Raw genomic sequence first — 26,374 nt, forward strand, 5'->3', positions numbered from 1 at the left:
TAAGCCTGTGCTAAACACTGTGTCACTGTGGTCAAAGCCTCAGAAACTAGCAAGAATAGAACCAGCAATGATCAGCATGGTATCTTTGGAAGACCTCACAGTGATGGGTGTGTCACATCATTACTGCAGCAGCCATCAGCTGTAGAACTAAGGTGAAAACTGCTTTAATTCCTGCTCTGCATGCCTTGGGTGTGGGCAACCTGTAAGTTTCTACTTGTGCACAAGTTCCATGGAACTGCCAAGAAGGAGGCTCTGTAGACCAGGAGTTACAGAGAAAGCAGTGCCTTCAAGGAGATAGAAGCTTTAAGGTATAATCCTTCTTCTCTGATGCACTCTTCAGATGGACATTCTGAAGAGACGATCAATTTGTCCCCGAGGAATGAGTCAGGTCCTCACTCTTTTTTATTTTTACTTTTTAAAATTGTAATTAATAGGATTGCAGTTATATTTGCCAGATAGAAGGTGCAGTACTTTGCAAATATTTATATCCCTTCTCATGTTTTTGCCCCCATTTCCTTTCCCCCACCTTTTCCCGCCTCTTGTTTTACCCCCTTTCCTTTCCTATTTCAAATAAACAAATAAAAATATATATACATATATACAATATGCCAGATAACAAAGTAAGATACTGTAACAATATGAGAACAACCAAGGGACAACAAAAGAGATGAGAAATAACATAGTACATTAAGAACAATAATCACAAAGAAACAAACAAACAACAACAACAAAAAACCCCAAGGGAATTGCATGTTTCCAGGAAGTAGCAAATAGAGCAAATATATTAGAGGACAGTTAAGTGCTAGAGCAAGTTATCTCCTGTGATCTAACAAGATATATAATTACAAGTATAGAGTAGTGTATTTTATATTAATCTAATAAAGACACTATAAAAATCACAGTGCATTTTGAAAATGGCTCTTGTGTTTTCCACTATTTGCTTATGTAAGGGCTTTTGGATGAAAAGCAAGCCTGGAGGGAAATGAAAAGTCACTTACACTACTTGTCTTCCAAGCTTAAATATTTTCAATCCAGGTGCCAGTGGCACATCTTGTAATCCTAGGTACTCAGGGGGCTGAGATCTAAGGATCAAAGTTCAAAGCCAGCCCTCACACAAAAGTCCTTGAGACCCTTATCTTCAACTAACCAGCAGAAAGCCAAAAGTAGACTGTGATTGAAATGATAGAGTACTCACTTCAAGAACAGTTCACAGGCTGAGTTCAGGTCCCAGGACAGGCATAAAGTTAAATTTCGGTGACAATATGCTACAGGCTTTTGTGTTCTGTTCTTGGACAGTTCTTGCTCACCAACCATTTAGACTGTGTGTCATTTTCCTGATTCCTTGTCATGGTAGATTAGGATGTGCACATGTGGCCCATCTACCCAAAGGAGGCAGCACAAAACATGCCTCACTTTTATGTCAGTGAGCATGTAAGAAGCTGGGTGTTTATCCACTAACTGTCCATCTGTTGTTGACTGAGTGCTGTTTCCAGAGTCATTAATTCTCTTTCTTTGCATGTGGGCTCAGAGTGTTCCCATAGTGCTGCAAGCTGTGTAACAGATGTCCAATTTCCTCCAAACCCCATCAACCTATCATTCTGGATGGTAGGCTCCTTCTTTCCATGTCTGAGGGCTTTTTGAAGAGCCCCCAAAGCTCTTACACACAGTGAGCTAGAAGTGCCAGGGAATTGTATTACCAAATCCCTAGTCTCTGTCCCATAAATAGTCACTCTTGAGAGCTACTGGTGGGTAGCCGGGCTCCTTCATTTCCTTGTTGGGATAGTTCTAAAAAGAAAAGGTGTTTCTTTCTATCAGTATTGTTTCAGATATGTTCTTCTGTCTGGTATAAAAGCTGCCATCTGCCTTGAAGGGCATTTGATTTCAGGCAAGTGGCAGCCCAATCCCTTCTTGGTGTCTCGTGTGTTCTCCATCTTCCCTTGTCATACATTTGTTCTTTAGCAAGTCTTTACTCAGGTTCACAGGTGTCTGCATAGGCACATGTGCTTTTATCAGGCATTTCAGGCTCAGATCCAACTTTTTAATTATGTGTCTTTCAACAGAATTTAAATCATGTTTCATTGGGTTTTGTAAAATATCACCTAGTAGTAACATTCATTCTCTTAAGGTAATACTTCATGCTTAGATTTTAGGCTAAGGCTTCCTAAGTCCCACGGTTATCTTCTCAATTTGAATGAAATTTGAGAAATACGTTACTTTCATTAAGCACATTTTTCCCACTTATAATATATGGAAATTAACATAATTAATTTCCTTTTGATATAATAGACTCTTAAAGATTATGGATTAACTATTGACATTGTCATGAGAAGATATTGCAAGAACAAAAAATTAGAAAATGAGAGTATAAATATGCACCAGGAGAATTTGAGTACTGTGTGATGTACTAATTAGCTTGAGAATAATAAATTATCGCGATGTCACAATGTTAGTCATTTCTACTCCATCCTTAACTAATCATATGTGCTGCTCAACAGATAGTCTTTCTGTATTCTATTATTATCCCAATTAAGCCCCTCGAGTATAGTGTTTGAATGCTACCGTGACCATAAATTCTAATGAAACTTCCACATTAACTGAAAGAATAAGCAATAAGAATAATAATATGTTCTAAGTTCATTGAAGAAAGAAAGCCTTTGTGGTGATTGCTATTTATTAATTCCAAGAGAGAAAGGGATGAGCTAGTGGTCCAGCGAAAAGAATGATGGCTTATTAAGTTCATTTACCTCAATTGTAAGGAATAGAGAGTGAATGAAAGTGAACAAGTGGGGATACTGTTGAAGCCAATGATGGAAAATGAATATTAACATTCTTAAAATACGATTTTTCAAAGCCAAATGGCATAAAATTGAGAATATGAAGATTTCAAGCAAGTACCAACCTTAATGAGTTCAATTTGATTTCTTGGGCTTTTATAAGATCAAGCTATCTATTTCTCATAGGAAAAACATTGAAGTCCTTTCTTCATTGCCACGTTGTCATAAATCTCCCTAATCATGGATGTAGCCTGCTTTGAAAAGAGCACACATTTTAGAGAGAAATATTTTCACAACTTTTCAATATATCCTTTAAGTTACATTTAACTAAGTGGTGAAGGTGACTTGATTTTCTGTTTTATCCTGAGTACATAGATACTCAGTTGCTTCACACTTTATATTCATACAACTACTATTGTGGCCAGTTAATTTCCATTTCTGTGAGTGACCACAAGTATCTTGAAAATACAACCTTGGAGAAAACGTGTGTGTGTGTGTGTGTGTGTGTGTGTGTGTGTGTGTGTGTATGTAATTTTTGAGGAGTCCAAAGTTTATAAAGGAAAAATGTGAGGACTTTTTTTTTCAAATTTCAGTTATTTATTTAGAAGATTAGGGAATAAAAATTTACTTTAAAATGAAATTAGGGGATGGTGGCTCAGCTACTCAGGAGGCTGAGATCTGGGGATAAGAAAGCACTTTTCTTAAAAAAATATTGTAAAGGTGATGTACAGAGGGTTTACAGTTACATAAGTAAGGTAATGAGTACATTTCTTTGTGAACAGTGTTACCTCCTTTCTCATTTTCTCCTGCTTTCCCCCACCCAATTCCTCCTCCTCCTAACTTGTAAAGTTCGCTTCCAACATGGTGTCTAGGAAGTTTCACTGTTGCATTGGTTCACTCTGTCCCACTATTTTGTTGGTTCCCCTTTCCTTCTCCAGATCAGACTTATATACACAACAAACTGAAATACAAGACAAAGAGTATAGAAATTAAAAACTAACAATAAGGAGTGAACCCAAAGGGTGTTAAAAAAGAAATAACAGGCAACAAAAAACCCCACATTGTTTCCATTTCTTGGAGTGCATTTTTGTAAGCATCATTTTATATAATCATTTGCACATAGCCATTGTGATCCTTTGTTAAGAATATCCTAGATACATTCTAGTTATTACAAAGGAGGGAAACCATGCAGCCTCTGTTTCTTTGGGTCTAGCTTGCTTCACTTTATATATTTTTTTCACATCCTTTTGTTTCCTTATGAATGGGGCAATGTCATTCTTTATGATGGAAGCCTAGAATTCTATTGTGTATGTATACCAAATTTGCTTGGTCCATTTATCTACTGAGGGGCATCTGGGTTGATTCCATACCATAGCTATGGTGAAAAATGCTGCAATGAGAATGACTGTGCTAGTAGCTTTAGTGTAGCCTTGTTTGGGATCTTTTGGGACCACAAAAGTGGGATTGCTGGGTCATAGGGGAACTCTAACTTTACTCTTTTGAGGAATCTCCACACTGCTTCCCAGAGTCGTTGAACAAGGTGGCATTCCCTTTTGGCCACATCCCTGTCAGCATCTGTTGTTACTCATTTTCTTGATAATGGCCATTCTAACTGGGGTGAGGTAGAAGTTCAATTTTATTTTGATTTGCATTTCTTCAATGGCTAGAGATGTTGCATAGTTCTTCATGTGTCTATTGACCATTCTTATTTCTTCTTCAGAGAAGTCTCTTTAAATCTCTAGCCCATTTATTAATGGAGCTGGGTTTTTTGAGGATTTGGGGGGATTTAATTTTTTGAACTCTAAGTATATTTTAGATATGAAGCCTTTGTCTCTTATATAGACAGTGAGGATCTGTGGGCTTTCTGTTTATCTTGTTGGCTATGTCTTTTGCATTCAGGAACTCTGAAATTTAATGCAGTCTCACTTATTCAGCATTTCTTTAGTTTATTCTGTCTCTGGATCTTCATTTAGGAGATTTTGACCTGTGTCAAGGGGACCTGGTACTTCGCTTGTCCCTTCTTGTAGTATTTTCAAGGTATCTGGTCTTACAATGAGGTCTTTGATTCATTTGGAATTGATTCTTGTGCAGGGTGATATATAAGGATCTAACTTCAGTTTTCTACATGTATATAGCCAATTATGCCAGCACCATTTGTTGAACAGGCTGTCTTCCTTCCATCCTGTGTTTTTGGCTCCTTATGAAAGATTAGGTGGCCATAGGTATGTGGGTTCATTTCTGGGTCTTCAATTTCTATTCCATTTGTCCTCAGTCCTATTCATGTGCCATGTGCCATTACTAAGCTGTGGGGTTTTTTTTGCCAGTTCTGGGCTTGAACTCAGGGCCTGGGCACTGTCCCTGAGCTTCTTTTGCTCTACCACTTTGAGCCACAGCACCACTTCTGGTTTTCTGGTGGTGAATGTGAGATAAGAGTCTCATGGACTTTCCTATCCTGGCTGACTTAGAACCAAAATCCTCTGTTCTCAGCCTCCTGAGTAATTAGGATTAGAGATGTGAGTCACGGTTGCCCAACAACATGCTCTTATTTTTATACTCCAAATAAACTTCCTTTTGTCTATCAATTAAACCTGTCCTCAATTAGCAGCCTAGAAATCCTACTTCCTTCTGGATACTCTTCACCTAGTACATACTCACCCACTTTCTCATTTTGTGGATTTTTTTTTGTTTGTTTGTTTGTTTACATTTTCTCCTTTCCTTTGAAAAAAAGCTATTGGGTCATAGTCCTAAAATACTTTATTTGATAATTTACAAAATTGATACAGGTAGAATAACAATGAAAAACTGTGCAGTTCTTTATATATTAGGGCAAATGTATACAAATGAAGATATTTCAAAAAGAAACATAAGACAATGTTTTTTATTCAGTTTCATAATTGCTCTATAATGTAGCATATATAATTGCCTAGTAAAAAGATGGCATTTAGAAGTCCATATGTGATGTTGATCACTAGAGAGCAAGTATAACAAAGTCACAGAACAGACAATCTAAAATCAAGTAACATGTTCCTAGGCAAAATTAGACGTCTTTTAATTATTCAAAAGTATCTCCCATCTGAATTTGCCCACACATAGATAGGAAGGTCTTTGAGAAACTTGCCAAGCACAGAACATACATATTTCCTGAAGGAGAAATCAATTTGCTTGGTCCATATGCATTTATTGAGCACCTAGTATGTACCAGGCACTATTAACACTAGTGAAGAGTACATTGAAAAATCTTAACTTCAGGGCCAGGATTATTTTCTGAAGGAAATTTCATATAGGTACAACAAAATTTTCTTTTCAAATAAAATGTATCATGTTACAGGTGTCATTATTGTAGTTGATGTTAAATATAGTATTTGTGATACTTAATTGAAATAGTGGGGAAAAAGTAAAAGTTCATTTTCAATATAGTGTTCAGTGAGTTTCATTACTGCATTTGTTTACCCTTTGTCCCTCCATTTGTGTGCCTCTCCTACCACTCCTGCAGACATAAAGAGAGCAAACAAAACAAAACACAACAAGAAAGTAAAAAGCAGCAAAAGAGAAATAAACCTCTTGGCCGGATGCCAGTGGCTAGCCCTGAAATCCTAGCTACTCAGGAGGCTAAAATCTGAGGATCATGTTTCAAAGCCAGCCTAGGCAGAAAGGTCAATGAGACCGATCTCCAGTAAACTCAGAAAAAGGCAGAAATGGAACTGTGGCTCAAGTAGCAGATGCTAGCCTTACGTATAAAGAAGCTCAGGGACAGTGCCTAGGCCTTGAGTTCCAGCCACACGGCTGGCAAGAAAGAAAGGGAAGAAGAAAAAAAGAAAGGAGAAAAAGAGAGAAAGATCCAGAAAGAGAAAGAAGGAAATAAAGAGAAAAGAAAAGAAAAGAAAAGAAAGAAAGAAGAAAACAGGCATTTTGTTTCCATTTCCTGGCATTCATTTTGATAAATATTTTGTGTGATTAGATGCACATAGGTATTGAACTCTTCTGCTCCTGTCCTAAGAGTGCCTGCCTTTGGCCTCACTGTATGTGAATGCCTAGAAACCTGTATAATTTATAATATTCCAGTGTTTTACATCTAGCTTCCCCATATGAGAGAAAACACATGCTGTTGGTCTCTCTGAGCTCGGCTTACCTCTCTTAATGTGATTTGTTCTAGGTCCATCCAAAGAAATTCAGTTTTTAAAAAAGAAATTTTCCTAGAAGGGAGTCTTCTGTTTTTATTTTTTCTCTCTGTAGTCCTTTATGAAAGGAAATTTGGAAGTTGATTGTGGTTAAGGCAATCAGCCTGCCAGAGGCTGAAATAAACAACCATCAAGTAAGCATGCAGGGCAGAGGTAAGGTAGTGTGGCAGAAATAACCCACCTCACATTGCTTAGCATTTGACAATGGGAAATCCTAGCTCTGACAATTCTATCCCTGTGGTTACAAGAGAAATATGTGGAAAATGAGTAACCAGTACAGACAAGTGTCAGATATCCAAGCAGTCACCATCTCTCACTCAGAAATATGAACACAAGAGAGCACGTGTGACTTAATAAAGTGAACAATGCAAATCATGAGTCAGAAATGCCTTCAGAGGCTTCTTCTTCACAGAGGAAAGCCCTACCTTAGTATCCCGACCACAGTTAGCCCCAACAGACCTGAAATTAACCTGCAAAGCAGAGGTACATGTTGAGTGCCTGGACCTATTTGGTCAAGGCTATGATTGCTTCTGATTTTATGGCATCAGACAGGAAGCTCAGCTCACTGCCCTAAAGTCTTGCATATGAATGCTAAATGGATCTAAGCAAGAGTTGTCTTTTGCATATGGTTTCCTTCAGGTCCTTTGACAGTTCTCCCCCAAGGTAGTAGAGATACAACAATACTGGACTCTTCCTGAAGTACAATGTGTGGGATGTGTAGTGAGCAGTTAGGAAGGCAGACTCCGTCGGTGGGGGACGAAGCTGGCCTTCCTACAGTGCGGAGGCCTGGCTCTCTGTGAGGTTCTGGCACATCCAGACGTTTGGCGTAAGCATGGTACAGGTCGTAGCTGTCCGGTGAGCTCTGCTGGCTGTTCCAGAAGCCTGGGCTGAGGCTCGTTTCCAAGAACATAAGCTCACTGTGCTTGGACTCCTTGTCCACTCTCTCAAACCCTATTACAGCATTTGAGGAAGCAGGGTTCACTGTGGCCTTGCAAAGGGGCAAGGAAGATGGTCTCCAGCATCTTCCCAAAGTTTCCCAGTAGCTTCTCTGGCCTTAAAGAGTCATATCCGGGGCACACACATGCAGGGTGGGTAGAACTTGCGCTGGATGAAGCACGGGGCCAGGTTGGGCCACTGTTCGGATCTCCAGCCACAGATGGAGATTCACGGCTCTTAGCATTCGTATTTGCTCTCCTCTGGCTCCCGGGCCACCTCCTTGACCATCTGAGCAAAGGATTCTCCGCCCAGGTAGATTTCAGTCTTCAAATACAATCCGCACAGCTCACTGACCCCTGCAGGGTTGTATTTGGGGTAGGGATGTCCTGAGAATCCACGGTGAGGTTGCCGTGGCCCATGTGGTCTTGGGCCCAGCTTCTCCCTCACAAATGGAGGGGCGCAGTCTGGAATGGTTGCTTGGTGCAGCACAGCAAATGCTTCTGGCTCCAGCAGACTGCTGCATGGCTGTGCGTGTCCCTCGGTCTCCCGGTATGGACGTCTCCGTGAGGGTCTCCAGGTCAGGGGAAGGGGAGCTGCGTGGCTCCCGATTCACCAGCATCTTCTGGTTATCCTACACGAAGAGGGCGCCTCCTGCATTTGGAGCGGGTAGCCCCAGGTTGTTGGAGGTGGGGGCGTTAAACGTCTTCCTGGGGGTGGAAGTCAGAGAGATCCTCTGTTCTGGTAGTGTAGGTTTGGTTCATTGGCTTGTGATGATCCAGGTACTGGGCTATGTTCCTGGGGAAGCGATGGTACTTCTCCCAAATCACCAAGGCCTTGGCCAGGGTCTTCTAGACATGTGCATAGTCTTTCTCAGTGATCTGGACACAGCAATCTCCGCTGATGGCCACTCACTGGTACACAGACACAGCGCAGGGCGGGTGTGGGCTGGGAGGTGGCTCCAGGGACCAAGGGGGCAGGAGTCCTGGGCCTGGCTGGCTGTAGGAGCAGAGGTGGGGGTGAGGAGTCCTTCCAGTCCTGCTGCATTGGCAGGGCCAAGGACTGAGGCCAGATCATTTAGAGAACTTTTCAGGTGGTTTCCACAGTCTTCTGTTCAGCGGGTTCCTTCTGCAGTTCCAGCTCTTTGGCTTTCTTCTGTGCAGTGAGATAGTTCTTTGGCAAGGCAAAGAGGGACAGGGTGTCTTTGGTGTTCTCCTCTCTAGGCACGTTAGCAAAACCTTCTCTGCCAGGAGCCAGACTTGCTCATCTACTTCTGAGATGTGCAGCTTGGGGAATTTGCATGGCATTTTGATGGGACCCCTAATTCTACCCACGAAGATGCCAGAACCTGCCCCTGCATTGACAGTTTTGACAACGAGGACCACTACATCCACTCCCTAGGCCACCTTTGGTTGCTAACCTTCACTCCATCCATTTATTCCTTTTGTATTACTACTTCTATAAAAAGAAAAAGCTTTCACTTTGGAACTAAGTAATGTTGAATGTCTTACAAATATTTTATCATCTATTATGCAGTAGACATATTATCATTCTCTTTTAGGCAATGCAAACTGGATGTCTGAGAGCTAAAAGGCTTGTCGAGGTCATAGGATTATCAACATGAAAAAATGCTTCCCAACAGGTGGTCTCAAGTTGTTGGTTTTTTTTGTTTTCATATATTTTTTATTGTAATTAATAGAAGGGTTACATTATATTCACCAGATAGAAGGTGCATTACTTCACATACATTGATACCCTTTCTCATGTCTTGGTCCCCATTTCCCTCCCCCCTACCCCCGCCCCTCATCTTGTTTTCCCTCTTTCCCTATCCAATTTCAAATAACCAAATACAAATACATCCAATATATCAGATAACAAAGTGAGTTACTGTAACAATATGAGATAACCAAGGGACAGCAAAAGAGATGAGAGATAACATAGTACATTAAGGACAACAATCACTCATTATATGGATTTTGTTTCTGTATCCTAGAGGTCCTTTCGTTTAGCATCATACGGTCCAAGAGTGCTGGCTTATGCTTAAGCAAGTGTTATTGGCAAGGAGATTTCTCTCTGAAGGTTCCCTGGACAGAAAAACAGAAGACTGCATCTGAAAAACAACCAAAGCAAAAAATGGCTGGAGAGTTCACTTAGGAAGCAGAGTTCCAAACTTGAAAAATGCAAGCCCTTGGGTTCAATATATATCCACACACACACATATATAAGTGTATATATATTTATGTATATGTGTATGTATATATACATATATATACACACACATACACGCATGCATATACACACTTATGAGGATTTAAAATTTGTCCAGGAAGCTAATAGTAGAAAAATTTTAGTGTACTATATGAATGAGATCTCTGTTTACAGAATTTTGGGGGGACAGAAGTTATGGGGCTTGAACTCTGGGCCTGGGCCCAACTCAAGGCTACTGCCCTACCTATGGAGCCACAGCCCTACTTCCCATTTCCTATTGGGTAATTGGAGATAAGAGTCTCACCGTCTTTAGAGCCTGGGTTGGCTTTGAACATGATTCTCAGATCTCAGCCTCTTGAGTATTTAAGATTACAGGCACAAGCCACCACACCCGGCTTAGAACTCGGTTTTGAAAGGCCCACCTTCACCTAACTTATTCCAACCCTACATTTTATCATTTAAGAATGAAATAGAGACTAATCCATAATTTTTTTCTTTCAAAATATATTCCAAGAGACCTAATACATTATTTTTAATGGAAACATGGAAAATAACGTAATACATAATAAGGTTATAAGGTTTATGAATCTTAGTTGAAAACAGAGAACAAAATGATTTTTAAGAAAGCAATAAGGTAAGATTTACCCATGTTAATCCTTCTGCCCCTTTTTGCTGTTAGCAGGAGAGATGAGAAGGGAAAATTGTGTTTTCTAAAGGGCTTTACTTTATAAAAGACCTCTGGTAACACAAATGCAGCAACCCAAGAAACTTAGGGAGTGTCTGATACGTTCAGCTCTTGAAGGAGTCCCTTTCACAGAAAACCTAACTAGGTTTTCTGGCCCTGGAGAATTTCACTGTGGCTTTCTTGGCCAGAAATCTGCCTGACGTTCAGCATGGCAGTGGCCTGTGGCCTCTGGGTCCCTGACTTCTGAGTCTACCACCACCCTGAGGGGAAAGCTATGGTGAATGTATGGCCTTTTCACCTTGGTCTCCATGTGGACTCCCAGGTTGCATCTCTATCTAAATGCTCAATGAAATGCCAATAGGAGCTTCTAGCAAAGGTGAGAAATAAAGCAGATTGCATGTGCAAAGAAAACAGAACCAGGCACCTAAAAGTGAGTCATCCATTGCACAGTGAATGAAACAAAACAAATAAAAACATATGATGTCATTAATTTGTTCAGAGATTCAGTTAGTACAGTTAATTACAATGGTAGGGAATGTTAACAAGGATCATATAATAACATTTTCCTTACCATTCACCTGCCTTGAAGCTCTATTAAAGTTTTTGAAATTAGATTCTGAAATAGCACCAGGGAGAAAACAAGCAAAACGCCCACTTTAAATTGAACTCACAACCATTTTTTGCTTCGACTGAGGAAGAAGAAGCAAAAGGCAGTCACCCTTGGGAAAAGGCAGGGAATTTATTGAAAGGCAGAGTCCTGCACTGATACAAAGCAGAGTCTTCTGCTAGAGTTGGAACAAGAAACACATGGCTGTTCAGAACACCCGACAGGTAGAAGGCAGAGGGGCTTTGTTCTTTTCCTAAAAACGAAAACAAAAAAATAAAAATACAGCAGACTCTTTCCAGAAGTTTGTAAAGCAGAAACAACAACAACCAAAAAACATCGCGAAGGGACTGAAAGCAATCATATTCACTCAGATTACTATGCCTCAAAAATGTAAAAACTTAAGGCCACTAAATACTATTCTGCTCAATCAAAGCTACAGAAATTCTTGCCCGCTAATCTTTCTACTATGTTAAATGTTAAAGGATTGTATTCATTGAAAAGGCAGACCCTAATGACATAAATATCAAAATAAACATACCAGACATTTTCTATTTTCAGTGCCTTTATGAGATAATTGACTTACTGAGGTAAAAACAAACAAACAAACAAACAAACAAACATGGGAAAATAGTGACAATATATTGTGAGAGCCACAGTTTATGTAGCAGTAAATATGTGATAATTGTATTACACATGATGGAATATAGGAAATGTAAATGTAAATCTTATATGTAAATGGAATTCAATAGCATTAATCATTAGAAAACAAAGCAAACCATGAAAGATTGCACTAAGCTTCTCCTAAGATGGTTCTGATTCAGAATACTGACAACTTCCAGACTGGAGACACTCTCCAAAAACACACCCACTGCTGATAAAAATTCAAATGATAGGGTGATTTTGGAAGCCAGTTTGGCATTTTCTCATGCTGCAAAACAAAGATCACACACTCAGCTTTTCTATTCCTCGATATCTTCCCACTAGAAACACACATAGTTGTGCAAAGAAAAAACAAACGAGGTACTGTTGGCTCCATTCAGAGGAGGAGCATGGGAACATATTCTGTGGGCCTGAGACTGGCCCAGGGGAAACTGTGGTGTACAGTAAGGTTATGAAAAGTCCTAGTAGATTCAAAGGCCATATAGAGAAATGTGTGGTAGTGAGTGACAGTTACAAAGCCTTCTTTGTTATTTCACCCCCTTCTACCCTGAGCTCCTAATGCCACCTAAGGCCACATTTTGGAGAAATTCCAGCCAGAATTTTGGAGAAAGTGACCAATTGTGGGAAATGCCACCGAACCTTATTTTAAATTTAAGCTTCTGTTCCTCAATAGATAAGCTCTCCAAAATGCAACTGATATTACAGGAGAAGTAGGAGAAAAGTTTCCTGTTCTTACACACGTGGATTTATTGGAACTAACATGTACCAGCAAAATCCTGGATTATAAGTGAAACAACAAATGTTTGCTTCTCTTTATTTCTTTTATTTGTGGGGCTTGAACTCTGGACCTGGGTGACGTCTCTGAACTGTTCAGCTCAAGGCTACCACACTACTCCAGGGCCTGGGAGATGTCTCTGAGCTCTTCAGCTCAAGGCAACTGCCATACCCCTTGAGCCACAGTTTCACTTCCAGTTTTCTGGTGGTTAATTGGAGATAAGAGTTTCACAGACTTTTCTTCCTGGGCTGGCTTTGAATCTTGATCCTCAGATCTCAGCCTCCTGAGTAGGTAGGATTACAGGCATGGGTCACCAGTGTCCAGCTATCTCCTTTTTTTTTTTCTCATTCTATGAATTCCAATAAAAAAAAATTCTGAAGACCTCTAACTTAGAAAGTGAGTACTAAGGTGTTCATTTTTGGAGCACAGATACTATGATATTAGAAGGAAACAGAAGTTTCCCATGACCTTTACATAGGGCTAGAACAGAAATTCGTGAAGCATCCACTTTACATGATTATCATTAACGTCATTCTTCCACTTCTTTTAAGCCTCTAGGATTAGTTTAAGATGGTGTCGATTCCTTTCTTTACCCTGTACTAGATCTCAAATTGTGATAAGCTTCTTTTACATTGTGTCCTCTTAAAAATATTTTAAATAAGGAGAAATTATTTCAAGGTCACACATGTGTTTTTTTCTTACCTATTTATTTCATCAAACTAATTACTTTCCTAAAACTTAATAATATAAAAGTGTTATTAAAGCTTTATACAGAAAGCCATTAACAGAGAGGCATAATCATATTTTAATTCCAATTATTTCTGACTTCACTTATCTTCAATGTTGAGAAAAATGGGAATCCTACCATGAAAGTTTATCCTCTGAGACCAAATTCACAGTAAAATGCCACTTCGGCTGCTGCTTTAGTTTTGTATACGTAACATTTCTTATAATCTTATAATGTTTTTTTTTTCTTAAAAAGAGGAAAGAGCAATAAACAATGACCAGCAGTTCTTGATTTCATGACAATTCTGAGGAATCTGTTTCGATTCCTGGCAGGTATTTCCTGCTGCATTGGTTTTATCTCTATCATCACCTTTCCTTGTTGCTTAGTGCATCCTCTAACGTTCACTGCTGACTTGAAATAGCCTTAGTATCCAAGATCCCTATCATCTTGGCTCTCCAAATCCATTCTTCTGCTTGTCTTTTGAAGCCACTCCAATGCAGGTTTATGAGCTAAGGAAAGGCATTTTCCTGGACACTGTTCTATTTCTGTCCTTGCCCAATTCTGATTTGTTAGTGTGGCTTCTGAAACTTGGGGTCCCTTCCTAGGCCCATTTTTAGGAGGACTTCTTTGCTGCTGCTGCTCTCTGCTTCATCAAACTTCAGCTTATGTTCCTTGGTCCCAGTCCTATCTTCCATCCTTCATCCTCATCATTATCAATATATGTGCATATGTATTAAATATTCTTTCAAGGAAAATTTAAGCAAGTATTCATGTTACATTGATCTCCAATACTAACACTCAGCTATGCTTTAAAATTTTCAGTAATTGAGTTGATTGGGAACACAAATTGAACAGTATAATATGGGGATGAAATATTTTTAATTTGGAATAAATACTGGAAGTAGCACGCAGTTACATGAATAGTTGTTACAATAGAAATGACTGAGCTATAAACTATTCAGCCTAGATAACTGGAAGATATCAGTAGAGGAGCTGGACTATCAGTATAATAATCGACATCAGTAATGTTGATGACTATTATAGATAAGAGGATAGAGAGCATAAGACACTGCAAATAACTTCTTTCTTCCTTTCTTTTTTCCTTCCTTCCTTCCTTCCTTCCTTCCTTCCTTCCTTCCTTCCTTCCTTCCTTCCTTCCTTCCTTCCTCTCTCTCTCTCTCTCTCTCTCTCTCTCTCTCTCTCTCTCTCTCTCTCTCTCTCTCTTTCTTCTTCTTCTTCTTCTTCTTCTTCTTCTTCTTCTTCTTCTTCTTCTTCTTCTTCTTCTTCTTCTTCTTCTTCTTCTTTTCTTTTCTATAGGTTATGGGGCTTGAATTCAGCCTGGGCACTATCCCTGAGCCCTTCAGCTCAAGGCTACTGCCCTACCCTTGAGCCAAGCCCCGCTTCCCATTTTCTAGAGGTTAATTAGAGGTAAGAGTCTCAGGTCCTTTTGTGCCTGGGCTGTCTTTGAACCTTGATCCTCAGATCTCAGCCTCCTGAGTAGCTAGGATTATAGGCATGAATCACCACACCCAGCCTTCTTTCTTTTAACTTATATTTTACTCTCAAGATGACATATAGAGGGGTTATAGTTATACTCATCAGGTAGTAGGTACATTACTTCTGTTATATTTTATTTTATTGTTGGGATGATGTATAGAAGGGTTACAGTTACCTTCATCAGGTGGGTATATTACTTCTTGAACACTTATCCCTTCCAATGTTTTTCTCCCCCTTCCCTTCCCCCACCTCCTCCCACTCATCTTGTTTTTCCCTTACATTCCCCTTTTCAAATAAACTGATGAATGTATATACAATATACCAGGTACCAAAATCAGATACAGCAACAACATGAGATAATTCTTAAGGGGAAAAGGAGAAAAGAAATACTATCACATAGTACATTAAGAATAACAATCACAAAGATAAACCTCTTGTTTCCATATCCTAGAGTTTATTTCATTTAGCCTCATCCTTTAAGGCCATATGTATGTAGCTTTTGAGCTATTGTAATGCTCTGCTGTCCCGTCTGGCGGGAGTCAACTAGGGCCAGGAACCTAGAGGGAGGAATGAAAGGGACAGGAGACACGAAGAAGGCAGCAAGACACGAATTCTGATCAAGCTGCGAATTTTATTTTTTACACAGGGGTTTATATGCCTCTTCAGGAGAGGCAAGAGGCGGTTGGGACACCGCTCAGGGTAGGAGGTCAGGTGGTAGGATGCTTACATATCAATACAAGCAGGCATGAGTTGCTTAGTGACCTTAGGGCAAGGAACTATTCTTACGCTAAGAATTCAGGGAGGGGGAGAATGTCTCCAACACTCTGCTAGGAGAATCCTAGAAGTATATTAATTGTTACATATGAAGGAAACCATGGAGCCTATGTTCCTTTGGGTCTGGCTTACTTTTTTTCTGTCTTTCCATTTCCTTAAAAATGAGGCAATGATATTCTTTCTGGGGGCAGCATAGAATTCCATTGTGTATAAGTACCATATCTTCTTGATCCATTCATCTACTGAGGGGCACCTAGGTTGATCATCATTGTGCTACTGGCTTTTGTATGTCCTTGTTTCTGGACATTTGGGTAAATACCAAGTAGTGGAATTGCTGGGTCATAGGGGAGCTCTATGTTTCCATAGTGGTTGAATGAGTTTACACTCCCACCCATAGTGTACTAGTGATCTCTCCTGGCTGTATCTCTGCCAGCATCTATTGTTATTAGATTTCTTGATCATGGCCATTCTAATTGAAATGAGGTAGGATCTCAAAGTTATTTTGATTTGCATTTCTTGTATGACCAGAGATGTGGAGCATTTCTTCATGTATCCATTGGCCATTCTTATTTCTTCTTCAGAGAAGTCTCTTTTTAAGTCTTCGGCCCACCTTTTAATTGGATGGTTGTTTCTTTGTGGATTTATTTTTGAGAGATTCATTTTTTTGAGCTGTAGGTTTTATTTATTTTTTCATATATTTTTATTGTAATTAATAGAAGGGTTACATGATATTTGCCAGATAGATGGTGCATTAATTCCCATACATTGACACCCTTTCTCATGTCTTGGTACCCATTTCCCTCCCCCCCATCCCCACCCCTCATCTTGTTTTCCCCCTTCCCTATCCAATTTCAAATAACCAAATACAAATATATCCGACATATCAGGTAACAAAGTGAGATACTGTAACAATATGAGATAACCAAGGGACAGCAAAAGAGATGACAGATAACATAGTACCTTAAGAAGAACAATCATTCATTATATGGCTTATGTTTCTATATCCTAGAGATCCTTTCATTCAGCATCCTACTATATGGCCTTTTGTATCAAGGTTTTGCTCTATTGCAAATCTCTGCTAGGAGAGCCCAAGGTTTCTACTGATTATGACAAATGAGGGAAACCAATGAGCCTAAGTTCCTTTGAGTCTGGCTTACTTCACTTAATATGATCTTTTCTAAGTCTTTCCATTTCCTAACAAATGGGGCAATGTCATTCTTTCTGACAACAGCATAGAATTCCATTGTGTACAAATACCACATCTTGTTGATCCACTCATCAACCGAGGGACATCTAGGTTGGTTCCATATTTTTGCTATGGTAAATAGTGCTGCAATGAACATTGCTGTGCTGGTGGATTTAGTATGTCCTTGTTTCTGGATGATTGGGTAAATGCCAAGTAGTGGAATTGCTGGGTCATAGGGGAGCTCTATGTTTAGCCTTTTGAGGCATTGCCATACTGCTTTCCATAGTGGTTGAACGAGTTTGCACTCCCACCAACAGTGTAGTAGTGATCCTTTCTGGCCACATCCCCTCCAGCATCTGTTGTTATTAGATTTCTTGATCCTGGCCATTCTAGCTGGAGTGAGGTAGAATCTTAGAGTTGTTTTGATTTGCATTTATTTTATGACCAGAGATGTTGAGCATTTCTTCATTTGTCTATAGGCCATTTTTGTTTCTTCTTCAGAGAAGACTCTCTTTAAGTCTTTGGCCCATCTTTTCATGGGATGGTTGTTACTTTGGAGATTAGTTTTGGATTGATTCAATTTTTTGAGCTGTTGATATATTTTAGATATGAGGCCCTTGTCTGTTGTATGGTTGGTGAAGATCTTCTCCCACTCTGTAGGCTTCCTGATTAGTTTACTAGCTATGTCCTCTGCCATACAAAAGCTCTGCGGTTTAATGCAGTCCCACTTATCCAGCCTTTCTCTGATTTGTTGTGATTCTTGGTCCTTATTAAAGTTTTGACCTGTGCCAAGGAGGTCGAGTGTATCTCCTATTCCTTCTTGTAAAGTTTTCAGAGTGTTGGCTTTTACCATCAGGTCTTTGATCCATTTGGAGTTCATTCTAGTACAGGGTGACAAAGAAGGATCCAACTTTAGTTTTCTGCAGGTGCTTAACCAGTTCTGTCAGCACAACTTGTTGAAGAGACTATCTTTCTTCCATTCTATTTTTTTGGCTCCCTTGTCAAAGATTACATGGCCATAGGTCTGTGGTTTAATATCTGGGTCTTCAGTTCTATTCCATTGGTCTTCAGGCCTGTTCTTGTGCCAGTACCAAGCTGTTTTGATAATTCTAGCTCTGTAATAGAGTATAAAGTTTGGAATTGAAATTCCTCCAGCGATGTTCTTTCTGCTAAGAAGTGTTTTTGCTATACGGGGTCTTTTATTATTCCATATGAAATTTTGGATTGCCTCTTTTATTTCTTTAAAGAATGACATTGGTATATTGATGGGTATTGCGTTGAATTTGTAGATAGCCCTTGGCAAGATTGTCATTTTCACAATGTTCATTCTTCCAAACCAGGAGCATGGGAGGTTTTTCCATTTCCTCAGTTCTGCTTTAGTTTGCTTTTTCAGGGTTTTAAAGTTTTCATCAAAAAGGTCCTTTACATTCTTAGTTAAGGTAATTCCTAGGTACTTTATTTTCTTTGAGGCTATTGCAAAAGGAGTTGCTTTCCTGATTGTTGCCTCATTCCTCTCACTGTTGGCGTAGAGGAAGGCAGTTGATTTTTGAGGGTTAATTTTATACCCTGCTACCCTTCCAAAGTTTTGAATGAGCTCAAGGAGTTTGGGAGTAGAGTCTATCGGATTCTTTAAATACAGGATCATGTCATCTGCAAAGAGGGAAAGTTTTACTTCTTCTTTCCCTATTGGGATTCCCTTTATGCTTGCTTCTTGCCTTATTGTACTGGCTAGGAATTCTAATACTATGTTAAAGAAGAGTGGAGAGAGTGGGCATCCTTGTCTCGTTCCTGAGCTGTAGGTTTTTTTAGATATGAGGCCCTTGTCTGTATAGCTAGTGAAGATCTTCTTCCACTCTGTGGGCTTTCTGTCTAACTTGATAATAATTTCTTGAAGATGATTCCAATTATTTATGCATTTTACTTATTTTAATTTTGTGTTCACTGTATAAAATTCACTCCAATATAAATGATAGACACAGATTCTACTTTGATAGGCTGATTGCCAGTTAAGAACTTGCCATATTTTCTGCTTACTTATGTGAAAAAAAATTACTGGAAAACAGACATATCTATTTAGATATTGTCTATGAGTGCTGTCATGATATGATTATGGAATGAAGTAGTTATGATAGAGACTATACAATCTAGAAAGGTTAAAGTATTTTAAATTATATCTCATCCTATATTGACTTCTGTCTTTTAATGTGAAAGATATGATAGAATATCTTAGTTTTATCACTAATGGATTTGAGAGAAGAATAAAAGATATTTCTTGCTTTTATAAAGATACTGACATTTATATTATACATTGCAGGTTGAATGTATTGAATCAACCATTTGATTTGGACCTGAGGGGTAGGATTTTATATCTAGCACTCCAGTAAAGTAGAAGGATGAAAACAAAATTCCATACTGCCACCATTTATGTTCATATCATCTCTATTATCCACTTCTCCTCTGGGCTCTATCTGATACTACACCTGCTCCATTCTCTGACTTCCCTGCCATGCTGGTTGATTCATATCAATAAGGAATGCACTTTTCATCCCCTTATCATTATCCACATATGAAATCTAACTTATTTTTCTGAATTTTTTTATTTCTTCAAATGCTCTAATTCTATGTTCTAGAAATTCTGAAAATACTCTTTATCCTCATATCTTGGAGGTGATTTTTCCAGCTATGACTCTTTGGTAAAGACTGTTCACATTTGTCTCCTGTGAATTGTACAGTCTCCCACTGTTATATGTGTACAATGAACTGCTAGACTTGAAGATTTGGCTCAGGAGTGAAAAGCTGCTGGAGCCAGCCGGCAGCAAATCAGAATTCCTTTCTTAGGTGGTAGGGACTGGGAAAAGAAGAAGGCAAGAAAAAGATGGGGTCAGGAGGATTACTGCCCAAGTCAGCAGGCCAAGAAGGCTGTGAGCTTAAGACTGTAGCCCCGTTTATTTCAAGTTCCAATCTTAAATATCTTTCTTAAAGCCAGGAAACTGCCTGGGGTTACATTTGTACAAAAAGAGCAATCAAGTCTCAGATAAGTTAAATGAGAAGTGATTGACATAGCCCAAATTCATCATAATAACAGCTTACTTCCTTGTGTACTCAGTTGGTGCAGGTCCAAGGTCACTCTGACCCCACATTCTGCCCCCAACAAAACGCTTATGGTTCACTGGCTTAGTATTTACAGGCTAGTTATTAACAAGTAGGCAATCAGTAAAGGCATAATAAATGACTACTTCTACTTGGTTCCCTTGCTATAAGATTGTAGAAAGTTTGCTCTTAGCAGATATTGTATTATTGGCAGTTCTGTTGAAGGACAGGAAGATTGGAAGACATTGTTGTAATCGGGAAATTGTCTTGTTCCTCACTATGACCCATTGCATAGAAGAGCACATAGATACTCAATGAAAGTGTGCCAAGTGTGAGTTAATGAAACGACAAACCTGTAATTTCAGGAGATAACAGTCCATCGATATATTAAAGTAACTATTCACTGGTCAATACTATCTTTGATGAATAAGATTTCCAAAGTATCTGTAAGTTAACATTCTTATATTTGAGGTTGTCAAATAACTATATAAAAATACTATGCAGTTAATAGTAATTCTTCAAATATGAATGTCATTTTATCTGTAGGAAGATACCACTTTCTTCATGGTTTATTATTATAAAGTAATGGGCACTGTAAAGATTTTATATGGGTGCAGAAATTCAGGAGAACAAACAACTTGCTAATTATCTACCAGTGCTTCAAATTGCCTGATAAATTGTAAGATGTGTTTTGTTATCATTCTTAGAGATTAGACATGATAGACAAGAAATTTCTAGGCAATTATACGCTTTTGGTATGGCTGAAAGGTACTGGGCCAATAAAAGATGAAGGAAACATTTAATCAAGCAAGAAAAGAACCATTTAAAAAGGTGTGCTAAACTTTTGTCATGATTGAAAATACGAAAAGATATTTTAAAGTAGAAAATGGCAGTTATTGCAAACAATTAACATGATTACTGAGATGAGAAAGTGAAAAGATTTCTGATCAGCCATTTCTTACAAAAGCTTAGGAAAATGAAAGTTTCTGCTTTACATTTCTCCTTTGTTGTCTGTTCATTTTCTTTACTCGCTAAATTCACATTCAAATCATAGCCATATGTTCACAGCTTAAACTGCAGCCATATTTATAACATCACTCATTTCCCACCTAGAAAAATAACTGCATATCACTTTCAATGTTTCCTTGATGTTTATGTTTGACAGGGAGTATGCACACTTACAATGTGGGGAGAGGAAAAAGCTTTTAAAATAGCCAGGCACATTTCAATTACTTCCCATTGGCAGGTGGTAAATGATGAAGCTTTCAGGCTCTAATCTCAGACAAACCTGAGCTGGATTCATCTGTCTGACAGAATTAGCTGGATGTAGAATTTATAATGAAGCTTAGGTCTATGGAATTGGGGGTAGCAATAGTACTGACTTCATAAGGCTAAGAAGCGGAGAGACAATGTATATAGAGAGGTTCTAATGACAACTCATGCTACAAAGTCTGCTGAGGAATTATAGATCCTATTTACTGCTTATAGCAGCCTGAGATTTTATTATTCCCATTCTCAGAATAAGAAACTGAGGCACAAGTAACTGGCTGAGACATACATTAGTGTTTATATCTGCTATTTAAGTGAAACTGGACTAGTGATCAATAAATATTACTGGGCTTAGCATTAGATTAAATATTTTCTAATTCATCTTGCAGTCATATGGTCATTTCCACTTTGTAAATGAGTTTTTTAAAAGTTAAAACTCCAAAGTTCTTTAGCTAAAATCAGAAAGGCAATATACAGACTCAAAAACTCTGATGTCAAGAACTGCACAAGAACCTGAATAACTATTTAGTAACTCTTTACTTCCATAGCTAGGTAATTAAATTGGTAAAGGCAAATGAATTTTATTTAGAGGCAGATTTTGGAATTAGAGGAGTAGAACAATCCAGATAAATGCAACTTAAAATATAACACATGTTATTCTTTCAAATAATATCTTAAGTGCTAGGGTAATTCCAAGTAATAGTACATTCACACATAATATGACACCATGTATAAGATGTGTTTTTATTTACAAATAAGGAAAAGAATGGTTAATATGGGGAGCATGATAAGAAGCACCTCTATTCTCATTAATTAAGTTAAGATGATAATTACTTGCTTGGTGTTAGGGGAAATAAAAATAAAGGACTACCAGAAAAGGAGATAGGGGCTTACATCTCTTAATCTCAGTGCTGGGTGAGGAAAGGAAATCAAGTCTTATCTGAGAATTTGAAGTTGGTGCTCAGATTGGTAGTTTCTGAGAAGCAAACTCAAATATTTTCAACAAGATTTCTCTGTAATTTGAATGTACAGTAGTTTAAATTGCCATTGATTGAAAAAGTTCATTCTGATGTCAGTGATATTAATGTAAAAAAGTGTATCTTAGAATGGATGAAAGATTATATGAGATGCACCTCCTCCCTGAAAGTTTAGAAGCATCTGAGGTCATCTGACTAACAAGACAAACACAATCAACAACACAAGTTATACAAAAGTGATTTAAAAAAAAAGAGAAAGTGTAGTTGCAGTAGAAAGACTTGTACAGCCAAGTTCATTGTTGCACTAATTACCAGAGCCAAGTTATGGACACAGCCCAGATGCTCTAGAAGGGACAAATGGACTGAGAAAATGTCACACACACACACACACACACACATACACACACACACACACACACACACACACACACACACTGGAGTTTTACTCATCTACCGGGTAGAATGAAATTCTATAATTCGCAGGGAAATAGATGGATGGGCCTAGGAAATATTATATTAAGTGAAGTAATATATTGCTTAAAGTATAATGTACACAGAGAAGGACTGCAATGGTTTAACTTCTTTAAACAACTAACTTACAGTTTACCCAGAAAGAAGTTCAGTAGGAGGAGGAAGATGAATGGAGAGAAGTAGGATGGGTATGTGCAATTATAATACATTCAATGTACTTATGAAAAAAATCACTAAGAAAGGGATGATTGGGGTTGAGAGAGTTTGGGAAGCTAGAAGAAGGGTGACTGACATATCAGGATGCACTGTATTCAAGCTGATGTGTTGAACTAAAATCTCTTCGTACACCTACTTAATGATAATTTGAAATCTAGATTAGATGGGGAAAAAAAGAGGAGAGAAAGACACATCACATAAAGGGTGGACTCAGCATTAAGTTCTGTACATTGAAAGCAAGGAGGCCAGCTGGTAGCCAGTAGCTTATGCCAGTATTCCTAGCTATTTAGGGGGATGAGATCTGAGGATCTGAGGTTTGAAGCCAGCATTAACAGGAAATTGTGTGAACCTCTTATCCCTAATTACCCATCAAAGAGCTAAAAGTGGAGCTGTGGCTCACGTGGCAAGTAGTGGCAAGTAGACTTGAGCAAAAAAATAAAAAAATCTTAGCAATAGCGCACAGGCCCTGAGTTCAAGCCCTGGAACCAGCTCAAAGAAAGAAAGAAAGAAACCCAAAGCAGCAGCCCAGATGATGAACTTACATTGAGTAGTAATATAAGGTAAGTTTAGAAAGTCCTCAAAAGAGATCTGCTAAATGTCCCTTAAGCTTAGGCAAGGTAAGACATTAGGAATGAAGATAAAATCATACCTGACAAAAGAACTGCCTAATCAAGGAACATCAAAAAGTTGCTGTATACCAGATGCACCATCTGCTTCCATAAACTTTTAGAAGGACAGACATAAACTGAGATAATATTGCAGTAGGATATCATCAGAGCTACCATTTATTGATTAGTTATTATTTCCCTGGGGCACCACGTAGGAAATTTATTCTGAATCTTTTTAAAAAATATTTTTAGACACCAAATTTCTTTATTTGAAGGAATGGTCCAAATGAAAAGAACTTAGGGCGTTCTGGTACAACTTACAGAAAAGGTAACGGTAACCCCAACACGCATGCACTGCCTGGGTGACCAGAAGTCACTGTGGCTTTGAGGGATCAGCCCAAGGCTTAGCTCTCATCCCTGTCTCCCAGCGTGTGCTTGTCAAAGAGCTACTGTGCCATGACGGATTCAGGGGCTCCCATCTTGCCCAAGTAGGTGATGTGGTCACACAATTCTTTGATGGATGTCACCTGCTCATTCAGGTAACGAGTCTCAATGACGTCACACAAGTGTGTATGCGTGTGTGGGGTCATTCTTTTCAGTCTGTGCAGTTTCGGTAATGACTGATTCACACTTTTTTCCAAGTGCAATGCACACTCCATTGCATTCAGCCCTGTAGGAAGACGCGGCCACCGCTCTGCTTCCCCAGCTTCACTAGTTTTTCCGCATGTTCTCTCTCCTCGAGAGATTGGTGAATTAAATATCAGGCGGAGTTCTTCAAGGCCTCATCATCTCTGTCTACGTAGTAGGACCTGGACGGGTAGAGGAGGCTTAGAGCTCCAGGTTGCGCTGGTGGCCTAGCGTGGCCTGAAGGTCGTTCTGGTGCCCCAGCGAGGGGGCTATGGTCGCCACAGCGGGCCTAGGACAGACGCGGGACAAAAATATATTTACTGTAGAGAGAGAAACTTGAGATTTAGAGATGTCTGCCATTTTCTTAATACCTCCTAAAACCAGACTCTAGCAATATGATTTTGAAATTTAGCTAAGGCATGGCATGCCAGTGCTGCAATCAATTATCTATTGAATATTATTATATCTATCACACACTGCTTTATTCAGCAGCCATATAATTATAGATGGCTTGTATAAGCCTTTCCCCAAACCATGTGGTTTCCAGCTTGTTGTGTGTTATTGGAGCCAAGTAGAAAGAAGTTAGGTACTGGGGAGATGCCTTTGAAGGGAATATTGAGGCTCCCCTTTCTTCTTCTCTCCTTGTCTCCTGGGCACCATGAAATGAAGAGAGTCCTTCACCTTTAACTATGTTTTCTGTCTCAGATTTCCTGCTCTGATGATGTACTGCTTTGCTGCAGGTTTGAAGCTATTACACCTAATTGACCATGGAAACTGTAAGCTTTATAGAGTAAACCTTTCCTTTTTGTTTTGCTGGTTGTCTCAGATATTTTCAGCCCCTAAGGATAATTGGGTGCTCTCTGGGAGGTGGAAAAGGCAAGAGAATAGTCCTTCCTGGCAAATTCCAAAGGTAACTCTTCTACATGTTCACTTAAGCTCAGGGAGACCAATGTTGGATCTCCAATCAACAGTAGCTGAAGACAATAAATGTGTCATGGTTTGGGCCTCAGCATTTGTGGTAATTTGCTATAATCAACTCAAATATATTTTTTCTCTTACCATTTTATCTTGCTTCTTTCCCTTAGGGTTGTGTATTCCAAAAGGATTGCCAATCAGCTTCAGACAACAAATTGCTGATTCTTGTTCACACAAGACATGACCTATGACACTGATACATGTTTGGATCTTTTATAATGTTCCATTTGAAATATAAAACTCATGCTTACTTCTTCATTAGCAGCATGAATGAGAGAATTATATCATTTAAAAGGCACAAGGAAGTTCATTTAAGTTGAGAGCTTTCACCTTGAATAGCTCATGTCAAACTCTAGGATAATGATTGTGTGTGACTGATGTATGTATGCTATGAATCAGGTGACTGAGCTCAACCATCCATGTTCATTGCAGTATTATTTATATAACCAAGGTATGGAATCATCCCAGATGCCCCTCATAGATGAATGGACTAAGATAATGGGAAGTCTGTTTATCTATTAGAAAGAATGATATTATGCCATTCTTAAGAAATAACTAAATAATGGGCTGGGAATGTGGCTTAGTGACAGAGTGCTTGCCTATTGTGCACAAAACCCTGGGTTCAATACCTCAGTACCACATACATAGAAAAAGCTGGAAGTGCTGCTGTGGCTCCAGTGGTAGAGCTCTAGCCTTGAGAAAGCCCAAGGACAGTGCCCAAGCCCTGAGTTCAAGCCCCAGGACTGGCAAGTAAATAAATAAATAAATAAATAAATAAATAAATATCAAGTTATAGGTACTTGCAAGAGGGGAGGGCCAACAGAGAGGGATAGATGAATGAAAGGGAGAAGGGAATAGAAAGCAAGCAAGGTTTCACCATATATATAAATTGAGAAATAAAACAGAAGGTGTGGGTTGAAGTGGGGGTGAAGATGTTGAAGAAAGGACACAGATCAAGGTGCAGAGTACATATAAACTGCTTTATTAAACGGCAAAATTCCAATAAATAACCTACAATTAATATAAGCAAGGGAAGGACTGAGTTGGTAGCACAGGGTGAGCATGTAGAAAGGTGCAACATCAATCAAGATTCACTGTACTTATAAACAAGTTTGGTGAATGGCAGCTCCTGTGTAC

At 39.0% G+C, this 26,374-nt stretch overlaps 1 long non-coding RNA gene and 1 pseudogene across 1 annotated transcript; one reads left to right on the forward strand and one right to left on the reverse strand.

Moving 5' to 3' along the window:
* Positions 1-7,543: 7,543 nt before the first annotated feature.
* LOC150058790 (AMP deaminase 3-like) lies at positions 7,544-9,192 on the reverse strand (annotated as a pseudogene).
* Positions 9,193-15,998: 6,806 nt separating this feature from the next.
* LOC150058791 (uncharacterized) lies at positions 15,999-25,429 on the forward strand. Its single transcript, XR_016536558.1, has 4 exons — positions 15,999-16,103; positions 22,943-22,999; positions 24,968-25,038; positions 25,348-25,429. It is a non-coding gene; the product is annotated as an uncharacterized LOC150058791 (long non-coding RNA).
* The last annotated feature ends 945 nt before the right edge of the window (positions 25,430-26,374 follow it).

This window comes from Megascapheus bottae, chromosome 9, assembly GCF_031878675.1.
Source record: "Megascapheus bottae isolate mThoBot1 chromosome 9, mThoBot2.hap1, whole genome shotgun sequence".
Lineage (NCBI taxonomy): Eukaryota > Metazoa > Chordata > Mammalia > Rodentia > Geomyidae > Megascapheus > Megascapheus bottae.